Genomic DNA, 18,058 nt, shown 5'->3' on the forward strand with positions numbered 1-18,058 from the left:
TTCAGCCCCTCTGTTTCTCGCCCTCTGTTTCTTGCCCACTGTTTCAGCCCCTCTGTTTCAGCTCCTCTGATTCAGCCCCTCTGATTCAGCCCCTCTGTTTCTCGCCCTCTGTTTCAGCCCCACTGTTTCAGCACCTCTGTTTCAGCCCCTCTGTTTTTCGCCCTCTTTTTCAGCCCCTCTGTTTCAGCCCGTCTGTTTCAGCCACTCTGTTTCTCGCCCTCTGTTTCAGCCCCTCTGTTTCAGCACCTCTGTTTCAGCCCCTCTGTTTCAGCCCCTCTGTTTCACCCCCTCTGTTTCTCGCCCTCTGTTTCAGCACCTCTGTTTTTCGCCCTCTTTTTCAGCCCCTCTGTTTCAGCTCTCTGTTTCAGCCCCTCTGTTTCTCACCCTCTGTTTCAGCCCCTCTGATTCAGCCCCTCTGTTTCTCGCCCTCTGTTTCAGCCCCTCTGTTTCGCGCCCTCTGTTACAGCCCCTCTGTTTCTCACCCTCTGTTTCAGCCCCTCTGATTCAGCCCCTCTGTTTCTCGCCCTCTGTTTCAGCCCCTCTGTTTCTCGACCTCTGTTTCAGCCCCTCTATTTCTCGCCCTCTGTTTCAGCCCCTCTGTTTCTTGCCCTCTGTTTCAGTCCCTCTGTTTCTCGCCCTCCGTTTCAGCCCCTCTGTTTCAGCCGCTCTGTTTCTCGCCCTCTGTTTCTGCCCCTCTGTTTCTCGCCCTCTGTTTCAGCCCCTCAGTTTCTCGCCCTCTGTTTCAGCACCGCTGATTCAGCCCCTCTGTTTCAGCCCCTCTGATTCAACCCGTCTGTTTCAGACCCTCTGTTTCAGCCCCTCTGTTTCTTTCCCTCTGTTTCTCGCCCTCTGTTTCAGCCCCTATGTTTCTCGCCCTCTGTTTCAGCCCCTCTGTTTCTCGCCCTCTGTTTCAGCCCCTCTGTTTCTTTCCCTCTGTTTCTCGCCCTCTGTTTCAGCCCCTATGTTTCTCGCCCTCTGTTTCAGCCCCTCTGTTTCTCGCCCTCTGTTTCAGCCCCTCTGTTTCTCGCCCTCTGTTTCAGCCCCTCTGTTTCTCGCCCTCTGTTTCAGCTCCTCTGATTCAGACCCTCTGTTTCAACCCCTCTGATTCAGCCCCTCTGATTTAGCCCCTCTGATTCAGCCCCTCTGTTTCTCGCCCTCTGTTTCAGCCCTTCTGTTTCAGCACCTCTGTTCCTTGCCCTCTGTTTCAGCCCCTCTGTTTCTCGCCCTCTGTTTCAGCCCCTGTGATTCAGCCACTCTGTTTCAGCCCCTCTGATTCAGCCCCTCTGATTTAGCCCTCTGATTCAGCCCCTCTGTTTCTCGCTCTCTGTTTCAGCCCCTCTGTTTCAGCCCCTCTGTTTCAGCCCCTCTGTTTCTCACCCTCTGTTTCAGCCCCTCTGATTCAGCCCCTCTGATTCAGCCCCACTCATTCAGCCCCTATGTTTCAGCCCCTCTGTTTCTCGCCCTCTGTTTCAGCCCCTCTGTTTCTCGCACTCTGTTTCAGCCCCTCTGTTTCTCGCCCTCTGTTTCAGCTCCTCTGTTTCTTGCCCTCTGTTTCAGCCACTCTGTTTCTCGCCCTCTGTTTCAGCCTCTCTGTTTCTCGCCCTCTGTTTCAGCCCCTCTGTTTCAGCCCCTCTGTTTCAGCCCCTCTGTTTCTCGCCCTCTGTTTCAGCCCCTCTGTTTCTCGCCCTCTGTTTCAGCCCCTCTGTTTCTTGCCCTCTGTTTCAGCCCCTCTGTTTCAGCCCCTCTGTTTCAGCCCCTCTGTTTCAGCCCCTCTGTTTCAGCCCCTCTGTTTCTCGCCATGTTTCAGCCACTCTGTTTCTCGCCCTCTGTTTCAGCCCCTCTGTTTCAGCCCCTCTGTTTCAGCCCCTCTGTTTCTCACCCATTGTTTCAGCCCCTCTGATTCAGCCCCTCTGATTCAGCCCCACTCATTCAGCCCCTATATTTCAGCCCCTCTGTTTCTCGCCCTCTGTTTCAGCCCCTCTGTTTCTCGCCCTCTGTTTCAGCCCCTCTGTTTCTCACCCTCTGTTTCAGCCCCTCTGTTTCTTGCCCTCTGTTTCAGCCATTCTGTTTCTCGCCCTCTGTTTCAGCCTCTCTGTTTCTCGCCCTCTGTTTCAGCCCCTCTGTTTCAGCCCCTCTGTTTCGGCCCCTCTGTTTCTCGCCCTCTGTTTCAGCCCCTCAGTTTCTCGCCCTCTGTTTCAGCCCCTCTGTTTCAGCCCCTCTGTTTCAGCCCCTCTGTTTCAGCCCCTCTGTTTCAGCCCCTCTGTTTCTCGCCATGTTTCAGCCGCTCTGTTTCTCGCCCTCTGTTTCAGCCCCTCTGTTTCTCGCCCTCTGTATCAGCCACTTTGTTTCAGCCCCTCTGTTTCAGCCCCTCTGTTTCAGCCCCTCTGTTTCTCGCCCTCTGTTTCTCGCCCTCTGTTTCAGCCCCTCTGATTCAGACCCTCTGTTTCAACCCCTCTGATTCAGCCCCTCTGATTCAGCCCCACTCATTCAGCCCCTATGTTTCAGCCCCTCTGTTTCTCGCCCTCTGTTTCAGCCCCTCTGTTTCTCGCCCTCTGTTTCAGCCCCTCTGTTTCTCGCCCTCTGTTTCAGCCACTCTGTTTCTCGCCCTCTGTTTCAGCCTCTCTGTTTCTCGCCCTCTGTTTCAGCCCCTCTGTTTCAGCCCCTCTGTTTCTCGCCCTCTGTTTCAGCCCCTCTGTTTCTCGCCCTCTGTTTCAGCCCCTCTGTTTCAGCCCCTCTGTTTCTCGCCATGTTTCAGCCCCTCTGTTTCTCGCCCTCTGTTTCAGCCCCTCTGTTTCTCGCCCTCTGTATCAGCCGCTTTGTTTCAGCCCCTCTGTTTCAGCCCCTCTGTTTCAGCCCCTCTGTTTCTCGCCCTCTGATTCTTGCCCTCTGTTTCAGCCCCTCTGTTTCAGCTCCTCTGATTCAGCCCCTCTGATTCAGCCCCTCTGTTTCTCGCCCTCTGTTTCAGCCCCACTGTTTCAGCCCTTCTGTTTCTGCAACTCAGTTTCAGCCCCTCTGTTTCTTGCCCTCTCTTTCAGCCCCTCTGTTTCTCGCCCTCTGTTTCAGCCCCTCTGTTTCTCGCCATCTGTTTCAGCCCCTCTGTTTCTCGCCCTCTGTTTCAGCCCCTCTGTTTCAGCTCCTCTGATTCAGCCCCTCTGATTCAGCCGCTCAGTTTCACGCCCTCTGTTTCAGCCCCTCTGTTTCAGCCCTTCTGTTTCAGCCACTCAGTTTCAGCCCCTCTGTTTCTTGCCCTCTGTTTCAGCCCCTCTGTTTCTCGCCATCTGTTTCAACCCCTCTGTTTCTCGCACTCTGTTTCAGCCACTCTGTTTCAGCCCCTCTGATTCAGCCCCTCTGATTCAGCCCCTCTGTTTCAGCCCCTCTGTTTCAGCATCTCTGTTTCCCGCCCTATGTTTCAGCCCCTCTGTTTCTCACCCTCTGTTTCAGCCCCTCTGTTTCAGCCCCTCTGTTTCTCGCCCTCTGTTTCAGCCTTTCTGTTTCTCGCCCTCTGTTTCAGCCCCTCTGATTCAGCCCCTCTGATTCTCGCGCTCTGTTTCAGCCCCTCTGTTTCTCGCCCTCTGTTTCAGCCCCTCTATTTCTCGCCCTCTGTTTCAGCCCCTCTATTTCTCGCCCTCTGTTTCAGCCCCTCTGTTTCAGCCCCACTGTTTCAGCCCCTCTGTTTCAGCCCCTCTGTTTCTCGCCCTCTGTTTCAGCCCCTCTGTTTCTCGCCCTCTGTTTCAGCCCCTCTGTTTCTCGCCCTCTATTTCAGCCCCTCTGTTTCAGCCCCTCTGTTTCAGCCCCACTGTTTCAGCCCCTCTGTTTCTTCCCCTCTGTTTCTCGCCCTCTGTTTCAGCCCCTATGTTTCTCGCCCTCTGTTTCAGCCCCTCTGTTTCTCGCCCTCTGTTTCAGCCCCTATGTTTCTCGCCCTCTGTTTCAGCCCCTCTGTTTCTCGCCCTCTGTTTCAGCCCCTCTGATTCAGACCCTCTGTTTCAACCCCTCTGATTCAGCCCCTCTGATTTAGCCCCTCTGATTCAGCCCCTCTGTTTCTCGCCCTCTGTATCAGCTCTTCTGTTTCAGCCCCTCTGTTTCTTGCCCTCTGTTTCAGCCCCTCTGTTTCGCGCCCTCTGTTTCAGCCCCTCTGTTTCTCAACGTCTGTTTCAGCCCCTCTGATTCAGCCGCTCTGTTTCTCGCCCTCTGATTCAGCCCCTCTGTTTCTCGCCCTCTGTTTCAGCCCCTCTGTTTCTTGCCCTCTGTTTCAGCCCCTCTGTTTCTCGCCCTCTGTTTCAGCCCCTCTGTTTCAGCCGCTCTGTTTCTCGCCCTCTGTTTCTGCCCCTCTGTTTCTCGCCCTCTGTTTCAGCCCCTCAGTTTCTCGCCCTCTGTTTCAGCCCCGCTGATTCAGCCCCTCTTTTTCAGCCCCTCTGAATCAGCCCCTCTGATTCAGCCCGTCTGTTTCAGACCCTCTGTTTCAGCCCCTCTGTTTCTTCCCCTCTGTTTATCGCCCTCTGTTTCAGCCCCTCTGATTCAGACCCTCTGTTTCAACCCCTCTGATTCAGCCCCTCTGATTTAGCCCCTCTGATTCAGCCCCTCTGTTTCTCGCCCTCTGTTTCAGCCCTTCTGTTTCAGCCCCTCTGTTTCTTGCCCTCTGTTTCAGCCCCTCTGTTTCTCGCCCTCTGTTTCAGCCCCTCTGATTCAGCCACTCTGTTTCAGCCCCTCTGATTCAGGCCCTCTGATTTAGCCCTCTGATTCAGCCCCTCTGTTTCTCGCTCTCTGTTTCAGCCCCTCTGTTTCAGCCCCTCTGTTTCTCACCCTCTGTTTCAGCCCCTCTGATTCAGCCCCTCTGATTCAGCCCCACTCATTCAGCCCCTATGTTTCAGCCCCTCTGTTTCTCGCCCTCTGTTTCAGCCCCTCTGGTTCTCGCCCTCTGTTTCTCGTCCTCTGTTTCAGCCCCTCTGTTTCTTGCCCTCTGTATCAGCCTCTCTGTTTCTCGCCCTCTGTTTCAGCCTCTCTGTTTCTCGCCCTCAGTTTCAGCCCCTCTGTTTCAGCCCCTCTGTTTCAGCCCCTCTGTTTCTCGCCCTCTGTTTCAGCCCCTCTGTTTCTCGCCCTCTGTTTCAGCCCCTCTGTTTCTCGCCCTCTGTTTCAGCCCCTCTGTTTCTTGCCCTCTGTTTCAGCCCCTCTGTTTCAGCCCCTCTGTTTCAGCCCCTCTGTTTCAGCCCCTCTGTTTCTCGCCATATTTCAGCCACTCTGTTTCTCGCCCTCTGTTTCAGCCCCTCTGTTTCTCGTCCTCTGTATCAGCCGCTTTGTTTCAGCCCCTCTGTTTCAGCCCCTCTGTTTCTGCCCCTCTGTTTCTCGCCCTCTGCTTCTCGCCCTCTGTTTCAGCCCCTCTGATTCAGACCCTCTGTTTCAACCCCTCTGATTCAGCCCCTCTGATTCAGCCCCACTCATTCAGCCCCTATGTTTCAGCCCCTCTGTTTCTCGCCCTCTGTTTCAGCCCCTCTGTTTCTCGCCCTCTGTTTCAGCCCCTCTGTTTCTCGCCCTCTGTTTCAGCCCCTCTGTTTCTCACCCTCTGTTTCAGCCCCTCTGTTTCTTGCCCTCTGTTTCAGCAACTCTGTTTCTCGCCCTCTGTTTCAGCCTCTCTGTTTCTCGCCCTCTGTTTCAGCCCCTCTGTTTCAGCCCCTCTGTTTCAGCCCCTCTGTTTCTCGCCATGTTTCAGCCACTCTGTTTCTCGCCCTCTGTTTCAGCCCCTCTGTTTCAGCCTCTCTGTTTCAGCCCCTCTGTTTCTCGCCATGTTTCAGCCACTCTGTTTCTCGCCCTCTGTTTCAGCCCCTCTGTTTCTCGCCCTCTGTATCAGCCGCTTTGTTTCAGCCCCTCTGTTTCAGCCCCTCTGTTTCAGCCCCTCTATTCCTCGCCCTCTGTTTCTCGCCCTCTGTTTCAGCCCCTCTGTTTCAGCTCCTCTGATTCAGCCCCTCTGATTCAGACCCTCTGTTTCTCGCCCTCTGTTTCAGCCCCTCTGTTTCAGCCCTTCTGTTTCAGCCACTCAGTTTCAGCCCCTCTGTTTCTTGCCCTCTCTTTCAGCCCCTCTGTTTCTCGCCCTCTGTTTCAGCCCCTCTGGTTCTCGCCATCTGTTTCAGCCCCTCTGTTTCTCGCCCTCTGTTTCAGCCCCTCTGTTTCAGCTCCTCTGATTCTGCCCCTCTGATTCAGCCACTCTGTTTCTCCCCCTCTGTTTCAGCCCCTCTGTTTCAGCCCTTCTGTTTCAGCCACTCATTTTCAGCCCCTCTGTTTCTTGCCATCTGTTTCAGCCCCTCTGTTTCTCGCCCTCTGTTTCAGCCCCTCTGTTTCTCGCCATCTGTTTCAGCCCCTCTGTTTCTCGCCCTCTGTTTCAGCCACTCTGTTTCTCGCCCTCTGTTTCAGCCCCTCTGATTCAGCCCCTCTGATTCAGCCCCTCTGTTTCAGCCCCTCTGTTTCAGCCCCTCTGTTTCTCGCCCTCTGTTTCAGCCCCTCAGTTTCTCGCCCTCTGTTTCAGCACCGCTGATTCAGCCCATCTGTTTCAGCCCCTCTGAATCAGCCCCTCTGATTCAACCCGTCTGTTTCAGACCCTCTGTTTCAGCCCCTCTGTTTCTTTCCCTCTGTTTCTCGCCCTCTGTTTCAGCCCCTATGTTTCTCGCCCTCTGTTTCAGCCCCTCTGTTTCTCGCCCTCTGTTTCAGCCCCTCTGTTTCTCGCCCTCTGGTTCAGCCCCTCTGTTTCTCGCCCTCTGTTTCAGCTCCTCTGATTCAGACCCTCTGTTTCAACCCCTCTGATTCAGCCCCTCTGATTTAGCCCCTCTGATTCAGCCCCTCTGTTTCTCGCCCTCTGTTTCAGCCCTTCTGTTTCAGCCCCTCTGTTCCTTGCCCTATGTTTCAGCCCCTCTGTTTCTCGCCCTCTGTTTCAGCCCCTGTGATTCAGCCACTCTGTTTCAGCCCCTCTGATTCAGCCCCTCTGATTTAGCCCTCTGATTCAGCCCCTCTGTTTCTCGCTCTCTGTTTCAGCCCCTCTGTTTCAGCCCCTCTGTTTCAGCCCCTCTGTTTCTCACCCTCTGTTTCAGCCCCTCTGATTCAGCCCCTCTGATTCAGCCCCACTCATTCAGCCCCTATGTTTCAGCCCCTCTGTTTCTCGCCCTCTGTTTCAGCCCCTCTGTTTCTCGCCCTCTGTTTCAGCCCCTCTGATTCAGCCCCTCTGATTCTCGCGCTCTGTTTCAGCCCCTCTGTTTCTCGCCCTCTGTTTCAGCCCCTCTATTTCTCGCCCTCTGTTTCAGCCCCTCTATTTCTCGCCCTCTGTTTCAGCCCCTCTGCTTCAGCCCCACTGTTTCAGCCCCTCTGTTTCAGCCCCTCTGTTTCTCGCCCTCTGTTTCAGCCCCTCTGTTTCTCGCCCTCTGTTTCAGCCCCTCTGTTTCTCGCCCTCTATTTCAGCCCCTCTGTTTCAGCCCCTCTGTTTCAGCCCCACTGTTTCAGCCCCTCTGTTTCTTCCCCTGTTTCTCGCCCTCTGTTTCAGCCCCTATGTTTCTCGCCCTCTGTTTCAGCCCCTCTGTTTCTCGCCCTCTGTTTCAGCCCCTATGTTTCTCGCCCTCTGTTTCAGCCCCTCTGTTTCTCGCCCTCTGTTTCAGCCCCTCTGATTCAGACCCTCTGTTTCAACCCCTCTGATTCAGCCCCTCTGATTTAGCCCCTCTGATTCAGCCCCTCTGTTTCTCGCCCTCTGTATCAGCTCTTCTGTTTCAGCCCCTCTGTTTCTTGCCCTCTGTTTCAGCCCCTCTGTTTCGCGCCCTCTGTTTCAGCCCCTCTGTTTCTCAACGTCTGTTTGAGCCCCTCTGATTCAGCCGCTCTGTTTCTCGCCCTCTGATTCAGCCCCTCTGTTTCTCGCCCTCTGTTTCAGCCCCTCTGTTTCTTGCCCTCTGTTTCAGCCCCTCTGTTTCTCGCCCTCTGTTTCAGCCCCTCTGTTTCAGCCGCTCTGTTTCTCGCCCTCTGTTTCTGCCCCTCTGTTTCTCGCCCTCTGTTTCAGCCCCTCAGTTTCTCGCCCTCTGTTTCAGCCCCGCTGATTCAGCCCCTCTTTTTCAGCCCCTCTGAATCAGCCCCTCTGATTCAGCCCGTCTGTTTCAGACCCTCTGTTTCAGCCCCTCTGTTTCTTCCCCTCTGTTTCTCGCCCTCTGTTTCAGCCCCTCTGATTCAGACCCTCTGTTTCAACCCCTCTGATTCAGCCCCTCTGATTTAGCCCCTCTGATTCAGCCCCTCTGGTTCTCGCCCTCTGTTTCAGCCCCTCTGTTTCTCGTCCTCTGTTTCAGCCCCTCTGTTTCTTGCCCTCTGTATCAGCCACTCTGTTTCTCGCCCTCTGTTTCAGCCTCTCTGTTTCTCGCCCTCTGTTTCAGCCCCTCTGTTTCAGCCCCTCTGTTTCAGCCCCTCTGTTTCAACCCCTCTGATTCAGCCCCTCTGATTTAGCCCCTCTGATTCAGCCCCTCTGTTTCTCGCCCTCTGTTTCAGCCCCTCTGTTTCTTGCCCTCTGTTTCAGCCCCTCTGTTTCTCGCCCTCTGATTCAGCCCCTCTGTTTCTCGCCCTCTGTTTCAGCCCCTCTGTTTCTTGCCCTCTGTTTCAGCCCCTCTGTTTCTCGCCCTCTGTTTCAGCCCCTCTGTTTCAGCCGCTCTGTTTCTCGCCCTCTGTTTCTGCCCCTCTGTTTCTCGCCCTCTGTTTCAGCCCCACAGTTTCTCGCCCTCTGTTTCAGCCCCGCTGATTCAGCCCCTCTTTTTCAGCCCCTCTGAATCAGCCCCTCTGATTCAGCCCGTCTGTTTCAGACCCTCTGTTTCAGCCCCTCTGTTTCTTCCCCTCTGTTTCTCGCCCTCTGTTTCAGCCCCTCTGATTCAGACCCTCTGTTTCAACCCCTCTGATTCAGCCCCTCTGATTTAGCCCCTCTGATTCAGCCCCTCTGTTTCTCGCCCTCTGTTTCAGCCCTTCTGTTTCAGCCCCTCCGTTTCTTGCCCTCTGTTTCAGCCCCTCTGTTTCTCGCCCTCTGTTTCAGCCCCTCTGATTCAGCCACTCTGTTTCAGCCCCTCTTATTCAGGCCCTCTGATTTAGCCCTCTGATTCAGCCCCTCTGTTTCTCGCTCTCTGTTTCAGCCCCTCTGTTTCAGCCCCTCTGTTTCTCACCCTCTGTTTCAGCCCCTCTGATTCAGCCCCTCTGATTCAGCCCCACTCATTCAGCCCCTATGTTTCAGCCCCTCTGTTTCTCCCCCTCTGTTTCAGCCCCTCTGGTTCTCGCCCTCTGTTTCAGCCCCTCTGTTTCTCGTCCTCTGTTTCAGCCCCTCTGTTTCTTGACCTCTGTATCAGCCACTCTGTTTCTCGCCCTCTGTTTCAGCCTCTCTGTTTCTCGCCCTCTGTTTCAGCCCCTCTGTTTCAGCCCCTCTGTTTCAGCCCCTCTGTTTCTCGCCCTCTGTTTCAGCCCCTCTGTTTCTCGCCCTCTGTTTCAGCCCCTCTGTTTCTCGCCCTCTGTTTCAGCCCCTCTGTTTCTCGCCCTCTGTTTCAGCCCCTCTGTTTCAGCCCCTCTGTTTCAGCCCCTCTGTTTCAGCCCCTCTGTTTCTCGCCATGTTTCAGCCACTCTGTTTCTCGCCCTCTGTTTCAGCCACTCTGTTTCTCGCCCTCTGTTTCAGCCCCTCTGTTTCTGCCCCTCTGTTTCTCGCCCTCTGCTTCTCGCCCTCTGTTTCAGCCCCTCTGATTCAGACCCTCTGTTTCAACCCCTCTGATTCAGCCCCTCTGATTCAGCCCCACTCATTCAGCCCCTATGTTTCAGCCCCTCTGTTTCTCGCCCTCTGTTTCAGCCCCTCTGTTTCTCGCCCTCTGTTTCAGCCCCTCTGTTTCTCGCCCTCTGTTTCAGCCCCTCTGTTTCTCGCCCTGTGTTTCAGCCCCTCTGTTTCTCGCCCTCTGTTTCAGCCTCTCTGTTTCTCGCCCTCTGTTTCAGCCCCTCAGTTTCAGCCCCTCTGTTTCAGCCCCTCTGTTTCTCGCCATGTTTCAGCCACTCTGTTTCTCGCCCTCTGTTTCAGCCCCTCTGTTTCAGCCTCTCTGTTTCAGCCCCTCTGTTTCTCGCCATGTTTCAGCCACTCTGTTTCTCGCCCTCTGTTTCAGCCCCTCTGTTTCTCGCCCTCTGTATCAGCCGCTTTGTTTCAGCCCCTCTGTTTCAGCCCCTCTGTTTCAGCCCCTCTGTTCCTCGCCCTCTATTTCTCGCCCTCTGTTTCAGCCCCTCTGTTTCAGCTCCTCTGATTCAGCCCCTCTGATTCAGACCCTCTGTTTCTCGCCCTCTGTTTCAGCCCCTCTGTTTCAGCCCTTCTGTTTCAGCCACTCAGTTTCAGCCCCTCTGTTTCTTGCCCTCTCTTTCAGTCCCTCTGTTTCTCGCCCTCTGTTTCAGCCCCTCTGGTTCTCGCCATCTGTTTCAGCCCCTCTGTTTCTCGCCCTCTGTTTCAGCCCCTCTGTTTCAGCTCCTCTGATTCTGCCCCTCTGATTCAGCCCCTCTGTTTCTCCCCCTCTGTTTCAGCCCCTCTGTTTCAGCCCTTCTGTTTCAGCCACTCATTTTCAGCCCCTCTGTTTCTTGCCATCTGTTTCAGCCCCTCTGTTTCTCGCCCTCTGTTTCAGCCCCTCTGTTTCTCGCCATCTGTTTCAGCCCCTCTGTTTCTCGCCCTCTGTTTCAGCCACTCTGTTTCTCGCCCTCTGTTTCAGCCCCTCTGATTCAGCCCCTCTGATTCAGCCCCTCTGTTTCAGCCCCTCTGTTTCAGCCCCTCTGTTTCTCGCCCTCTGTCCACGCCCCTCTGTTTCTCACCCTCTGTTTCAGCCCCTCTGTTTCAGCCCCTCTGATTCTCGCCCTCTGTTTCAGCCTTTCTGTTTCTCGCCCTCTGTTTCAGCCCCTCTGTTTCAGCCCCACTGTTTCAGCCCCTCTGTTTCAGCCCCTCTGTTTCTCGCCCTCTGTCTCAGCCCCTCTGTTTCTCGCCCTCTGTTTCAGCCCCTCCATTTCTCGCCCAGTGTTTCAGTCCCTCTGTTTCAGCCCCTCTGTTTCAGCCCCTCTGTTTCTCGCCCACTGTTTCAGCCTCTCTGTTTCTCGCCCTCTGTTTCATGCCCTCTGTTTCAGCCTCTCTGTTTCAGCCCCTCTGTTCCTCGCATCTCTGATTCAGCCCCTCTGTTTCTTGCCCTCTGTTTCAGCCCCTCTGTTTCTCGCCCGCTGTTTCAGCCTCTCTGTTTCTCGCCCTCTGTTTCAGCCCCTCTGTTTCAGCCCCTCTGTTTCAGCCCCTCTGTTTGTCGCTCTCTGTTTCAGCCCCTCTGTTTCAGCCCCTCTGTTTCTCACCCTCTGTTTCAGCCCCTCTGATTCAGCCCCTCTGATTCAGCCCCACTCATTCAGCCCCTATGTTTCAGCCCCTCTGTTTCTCGCCCTCTGTTTCAGCCCCTCTGGTTCTCGCCCTCTGTTTCAGCCCCTCTGTTTCTCGTCCTCTGTTTCAGCCCCTCTGTTTCTTGCCCTCTGTATCAGCCACTCTGTTTCTCGCCCTCTGTTTCAGCCTCTCTGTTTCTCGCCCTCTGTTTCAGCCCCTCTGTTTCAGCCCCTCTGTTTCAGCCACTCTGTTTCTCGCCCTCTGTTTCAGCCCCTCTGTTTCTCGCCCTCTGTTTCAGCCCCTCTGTTTCTCGCCCTCTGTTTCAGCCCCTCTGTTTCTTGCCCTCTGTTTCAGCCCCTCTGTTTCAGCCCCTCTGTTTCAGCCCCTCTGTTTCAGCCCCTCTGTTTCTCGCCATGTTTCAGCCACTCTGTTTCTCGCCCTCTGTTTCAGCCCCTCTGTTTCTCGCCCTCTGTATCAGCCGCTTTGTTTCAGCCCCTCTGTTTCAGCCCCTCTGTTTCTGCCCCTCTGTTTCTCGCCCTCTGCTTCTCGCCCTCTGTTTCAGCCCCTCTGATTCAGACCCTCTGTTTCAACCCCTCTGATTCAGCCCCTCTGATTCAGCCCCACTCATTCAGCCCCTATGTTTCAGCCCCTCTGTTTCTCGCCCTCTGTTTCAGCCCCTCTGTTTCTCGCCCTCTGTTTCAGCCCCTCTGTTTCTCGCCCTCTGTTTCAGCCCCTCTGTTTCTCGCCCTCTGTTTCAGCCCCTCTGTTTCTTGCCCTCTGTTTCAGCAACTCTGTTTCTCGCCCTCTGTTTCAGCCTCTCTGTTTCTCGCCCTCTGTTTCAGCCCCTCTGTTTCAGCCCCTCTGTTTCAGCCCCTCTGTTTGTCGCTCTCTGTTTCAGCCCCTCTGTTTCAGCCCCTCTGTTTCTCACCCTCTGTTTCAGCCCCTCTGATTCAGCCCCTCTGATTCAGCCCCACTCATTCAGCCCCTATGTTTCAGCCCCTCTGTTTCTCGCCCTCTGTTTCAGCCCCTCTGGTTCTCGCCCTCTGTTTCAGCCCCTCTGTTTCTCGCCCTCTGTTTCAGCCCCTCTGTTTCTCGCCCTCTGTTTCAGCCCCTCTGTTTCTCGCCCTCTGTTTCAGCCCCTCTGTTTCTCGCCCTCTGTTTCAGCCCCTCTGTTTCTCGCCCTCTGTTTCAGCCCCTCTGTTTCTCGCCCTCTGTTTCAGCCCCTCTGTTTCTTGCCCTCTGTTTCAGCAACTCTGTTTCTCGCCCTCTGTTTCAGCCTCTCTGTTTCTCGCCCTCTGTTTCAGCCCCTCTGTTTCAGCCCCTCTGTTTCAGCCCCTCTGTTTCTCGCCATGTTTCAGCCACTCTGTTTCTCGCCCTCTGTTTCAGCCCCTCTGTTTCAGCCTCTCTGTTTCAGCCCCTCTGTTTCTCGCCATGTTTCAGCCACTCTGTTTCTCGCCCTCTGTTTCAGCCCCTCTGTTTCTCGCCCTCTGTATCAGCCGCTTTGTTTCAGCCCCTCTGTTTCAGCCCCTCTGTTTCAGCCCCTCTGTTCCTCGCCCTCTGTTTCTCGCCCTCTGTTTCAGCCCCTCTGTTTCAGCTCCTCTGATTCAGCCCCTCTGATTCAGACCCTCTGTTTCTCGCCCTCTGTTTCAACCCCTCTGTTTCAGCCCCTCTGTTTCTTGCCCTCTCTTTCAGCCCCTCTGTTTCTCGCCCTCTGTTTCAGCCCCTCTGGTTCTCGCCATCTGTTTCAGCCCCTCTGTTTCTCGCCCTCTGTTTCAGCCCCTCTGTTTCAGCTCCTCTGATTCTGCCCCTCTGATTCAGCCCCTCTGTTTCTCCCCCTCTGTTTCAGCCCCTCTGTTTCAGCCCTTCTGTTTCAGCCCCTCTGTTTCAGCCCCTCTGTTTCTCGCCCTCTGTTTCAGCCCCTCTGTTTCTCGCCATCTGTTTCAGCCCCTCTGTTTCTCGCCCTCTGTTTCAGCCACTCTGTTTCTCGCCCTCTGTTTCTGCCCCTCTGATTCAGCCCCTCTGATTCAGCCCCTCTGTTTCAGCCCCTCTGTTTCTCGCCCTCTGTTCACGCCCCTCTGTTTCTCACCCTCTGTTTCAGCCCCTCTGTTTCAGCCCCTCTGTTTCTCGCCCTCTGTTTCAGCCTTTCTGTTTCTCGCCCTCTGTTTCAGCCCCTCTGATTCAGCCCCTCTGTTTCTCGCGCTCTGTTTCAGCCCCTCTGTTTCTCGCCCTCTGTTTCAGCCCCTCTATTTCTCGCCCTCTGTTTCAGCCCCTCTATTTTTCGCCCTCTGTTTCAGCCCCTCTGTTTCAGCCCCACTGTTTCAGCCCCTCTGTTTCAGCCCCTCTGTTTCTCGCCCTCTGTCTCAGCCCCTCTGTTTCTCGCCCTCTGTTTCAGCCCCTCCATTTCTCGCCCAGTGTTTCAGTCCCTCTGTTTCAGCCCCTCTGTTTCAGCCCCTCTGTTTCTCGCCCTCTGTTTCAGCCTCTCTGTTTCTCGCCCTCTGTTTCATCCCCACTGTTTCAGCCTCTCTGTTTCAGCCCCTCTGTTTCTCGCATCTCTGATTCAGCCCCTCTGTTTCTTGCCCTCTGTTTCAGCCCCTCTGTTTCTCGCCCGCTGTTTCAGCCTCTCTGATTCTCGCCCTCTGTTTCAGCCCCTCTGTTTCAGCCCCTCTGTTTCAGCCCCTCTGTTTCTCGCCCTCTGTTTCAGCCCCTCTGTTTCTCGCCCTCTGTTTCAGACCCTCTGTTTCTCGCACTCTGTGTCAGCCCCTCTGATTCAGCCCCCCTGTTGCAGCCCCTCTGATTCAGCCCCTCTGTTTCAGCCCCTCTATTTCAGCCCCTCTGTTTCAGCCCCTCTATTTCATCCCCTCTGTTTCTTGCCCTCTGTTTCTCACCCTCTGTTTCTCGCCCTCTGTTTCAGCCCCTCTGTTTTTTGCCCTCTGTTTCAGCCCCTCTGTTTCTCGCCCTCTGTTTCTCACCCTCTGTTTCTCGCCCTCTGTTTCAGCCCCTCTGTTTTTTGCCCTCTGTTTCAGCCCGTCTGTTTCAGCCCCTCTGTTTCAGCCCCTCTGTTTCTCGCCCTCTGTTTCAGCCCCTCTGTTTCTCGCCCTCTGTTTCAGCCCCTCTGTTTCTCGCCCTCTGTTTCAACCTCTCTGTTTCTCGCCCTCTGTTTCAGCCACTCTGTTTCAGACCCTCTGTTTCAGCCCCTCTGTTTCTCGACCTCTGTTTCAGCCCCTCTGATTCAGCCCCTCTGTTTCAGCTCTTCTGATTCAGCCCCTCTGATTCAGCCCCTCTGTTTCAGACCCTCTGTTTCAGCCCCTCTGTTTCTCGCCGTCTGTTTCAGACCCTCTGTTTCTCGCCCTCTGTTTCAGCCACTCTGTTTCAGACCCTCTGTTTCAGCCCCTCTGTTTCTCGACCTCTGTTTCAGCCCCTCTGATTCAGCCCCTCTGTTTCAGCTCTTCTGATTCAGCCCCTCTGATTCAGCCCCTCTGTTTCAGACCCTCTGTTTCAGCCCCTCTGTTTCTCGACCTCTGTTTCAGCCCCTCTGATTCAGCCCCTCTGTTTCAGCTCTTCTGATTCAGCCCCTCTGATTCAGCCCCTCTGTTTCAGACCCTCTGTTTCAGCCCCTCTGTTTCTCGCCGTCTGTTTCAGACCCTCTGTTTCTCGCCCTCTGTCTCAGCCCCTCTGTTTCTCGACATCTGTTTCAGCCCCTCTGATTCAGCCCTTCTGTTTCAGCTCTTCTGATTCAGCCCCTCTGATTCAGCCCCTCTGTTTCAGACCCTCTGTTTCAGCCCCTCTGTTTCAGCCCCTCTGTTTCTCGCCCTCTGTTTCAGCCCCTCTGTTTTTTGCCCTCTGTTTCAGCCCGTCTGTTTCAGCCCCTCTGTTTCAGCCCCTCTGTTTCTCGCCCTCTGTTTCTCGCCCTCTGTTTCAGACCCTCTGTTTCTCGCCCTCTGTCTCAGCCCCTCTGTTTCTCGACCTCTGTTTCAGCCCCTCTGATTCAGCCCCTCTGTTTCAGCTCTTCTGATTCAGCCCCTCTGATTCAGCCCCTCTGTTTCAGACCCTCTGTTTCAGCCCCTCTGTTTCAGCCCCTCTGTTTCTCGCCCTCTGTTTCAGCCCCTCTGATTCAGACCCTCTGTTTCAACCCCTCTGATTCAGCCCCTCTGTTTCAGCCCCTCTGAATCAGCCCCTCAAATTGAGCCCCTCTGTTTCTCGCCCTCTGTTTCAGCCCCTCTGTTTCTCGCCCTCTGTTTCAGCCACTCTGTTTCTCGCCCTCTGTTTCAGCCCCGCTGATTCAGCCCCTCTGTTTCAGCCCCTCTGAATCAGCCCCTCTGATTCAGCCCCTCTGTTTCAGACCCTCTGTTTCAGCCCCTCTGTTTCAGCCCCTCTGTTTCTCGCCCTCTGTTTCAGCCCCTCTATTTCTCGCCCTCTGTTTCAGCCCCTCTGATTCAGTCCATCAGTTTCAACCCCTCTGATTCAGCCCCTCTGATTTAGCCCCTCTGATTCAGCCCCTCTGTTTCTCGCCCTCTGTTTCAGCCCTTCTGTTTCAGCCCCTCTGTTTCTTGCCCTCTGTTTCAGCCCCTCTGTTTCTCGCCCTCTGTTTCAGCCCCTCTGATTCAGCCCCTCTGTTTCAGCCCCTCTAATTCAGCCCCTCTGATTTAGCCCTCTGATTCAGCCCCTCTGTTTCTCGCCCTCAGTTTCAGCCCCTCTGTTTTTCGCCCTCTTTTTCAACCCCTCTGTTTCAGCCATCTGTTTCAGCCACTCTGTTTCTCGCCCTCTGTTTCAGCCCCTCTGTTTCTCACCCTCTGTTTCAGCCCCTCTGTTTCTCGCCCTCTGTTTCTCGCCCTCTGTTTCAGACCCTCTGTTTCTCGCCCTCTGTCTCAGCCCCTCTGTTTCTCGACCTCTGTTTCAGCCCCTCTGATTCAGCCCCTCTGTTTCAGCTCTTCTGATTCAGCCCCTCTGATTCAGCCCCTCTGTTTCAGACCCTCTGTTTCAGCCCCTCTGTTTCAGCCCCTCTGTTTCTCGCCCTCTGTTTCAGCCCCTCTGATTCAGACCCTCTGTTTCAACCCCTCTGATTCAGCCCCTCTGTTTCAGCCCCTCTGAATCAGCCCCTCAAATTGAACCCCTCTGTTTCTCGCCCTCTGTTTCAGCCCCTCTGTTTCTCGCCCTCTGTTTCAGCCACTCTGTTTCTCGCCCTCTGTTTCAGCCCCGCTGATTCAGCCCCTCTGTTTCAGCCCCTCTGAATCAGCCCCTCTGATTCAGCCCCTCTGTTTCAGACCCTCTGTTTCAGCCCCTCTGTTTCAGCCCCTCTGTTTCTCGCCCTCTGTTTCAGCCCCTCTATTTCTCGCCCTCTGTTTCAGCCCCTCTGATTCAGACCATCAGTTTCAACCCCTCTGATTCAGACCCTCTGATTTAGCCCCTCTGATTCAGCCCCTCTGTTTCTCGCCCTCTGTTTCAGCCCTTCTGTTTCAGCCCCTCTGTTTCCTGCCCTCTGTTTCAGCCCCTCTGTTTCTCGCCCTCTGTTTCAGCCCCTCTGATTCAGCCCCTCTGTTTCAGCCCCTCTAATTCAGCCCCTCTGATTTAGCCCTCTGATTCAGCCCCTCTGTTTCTCGCCCTCAGTTTCAGCCCCTCTGTTTTTCGCCCTCTTTTTCAACCCCTCTGTTTCAGCCCGTCTCTTTCAGCCACTCTGTTTCTCGCCCTCTGTTTCAGCCCCTCTGTTTCTCACCCTCTGTTTCTGCCCCTCTGTTTCTCGACCTCTGTTTCAGCCCCTCTGATTCAGCCCCTCTGTTTCAGCCCCTCTGATTCAGCCCCTCAGTTTCAGCCCCTCTGTTTCAGCCCCTCTGTTTCATCCCCTCTGTTTCTCGCCCTCTGTCTCAGCCCCTCTGTTTCTCGCCCTCTGTTTCAGCCCCTCCATTTCTCGCCCAGTGTTTCAGTCCCTCTGTTTCAGCCCCTCTGTTTCAGCCCCTCTGTTTCTCGCCCTCTGTTTCAGCCTCTCTGTTTCTCGCCCTCTGTTTCATCCCCACTGTTTCAGCCTCTCTGTTTCAGCCCCTCTGTTTCTCGCATCTCTGATTCAGCCCCTCTGTTTCTTGCCCTCTGTTTCAGCCCCTCTGTTTCTCGCCCGCTGTTTCAGCCTCTCTGATTCTCGCCCTCTGTTTCAGCCCCTCTGTTTCAGCCCCTCTGTTTCAGCCCCTCTGTTTCTCGCCCTCTGTTTCAGCCCCTCTGTTTCTCGCCCTCTGTTTCAGACCCTCTGTTTCTCGCACTCTGTGTCAGCCCCTCTGATTCAGCCCCCCTGTTGCAGCCCCTCTGATTCAGCCCCTCTGTTTCAGCCCCTCTATTTCAGCCCCTCTGTTTCAGCCCCTCTATTTCATCCCCTCTGTTTCTTGCCCTCTGTTTCTCACCCTCTGTTTCTCGCCCTCTGTTTCAGCCCCTCTGTTTTTTGCCCTCTGTTTCAGCCCCTCTGTTTCTCGCCCTCTGTTTCTCACCCTCTGTTTCTCGCCCTCTGTTTCAGCCCCTCTGTTTTTTGCCCTCTGTTTCAGCCCGTCTGTTTCAGCCCCTCTGTTTCAGCCCCTCTGTTTCTCGCCCTCTGTTTCAGCCCCTCTGTTTCTCGCCCTCTGTTTCAGCCCCTCTGTTTCTCGCCCTCTGTTTCAACCTCTCTGTTTCTCGCCCTCTGTTTCAGCCACTCTGTTTCAGACCCTCTGTTTCAGCCCCTCTGTT

This window comes from Chiloscyllium punctatum, unplaced genomic scaffold, assembly GCF_047496795.1.
Source record: "Chiloscyllium punctatum isolate Juve2018m unplaced genomic scaffold, sChiPun1.3 scaffold_54, whole genome shotgun sequence".
Lineage (NCBI taxonomy): Eukaryota > Metazoa > Chordata > Chondrichthyes > Orectolobiformes > Hemiscylliidae > Chiloscyllium > Chiloscyllium punctatum.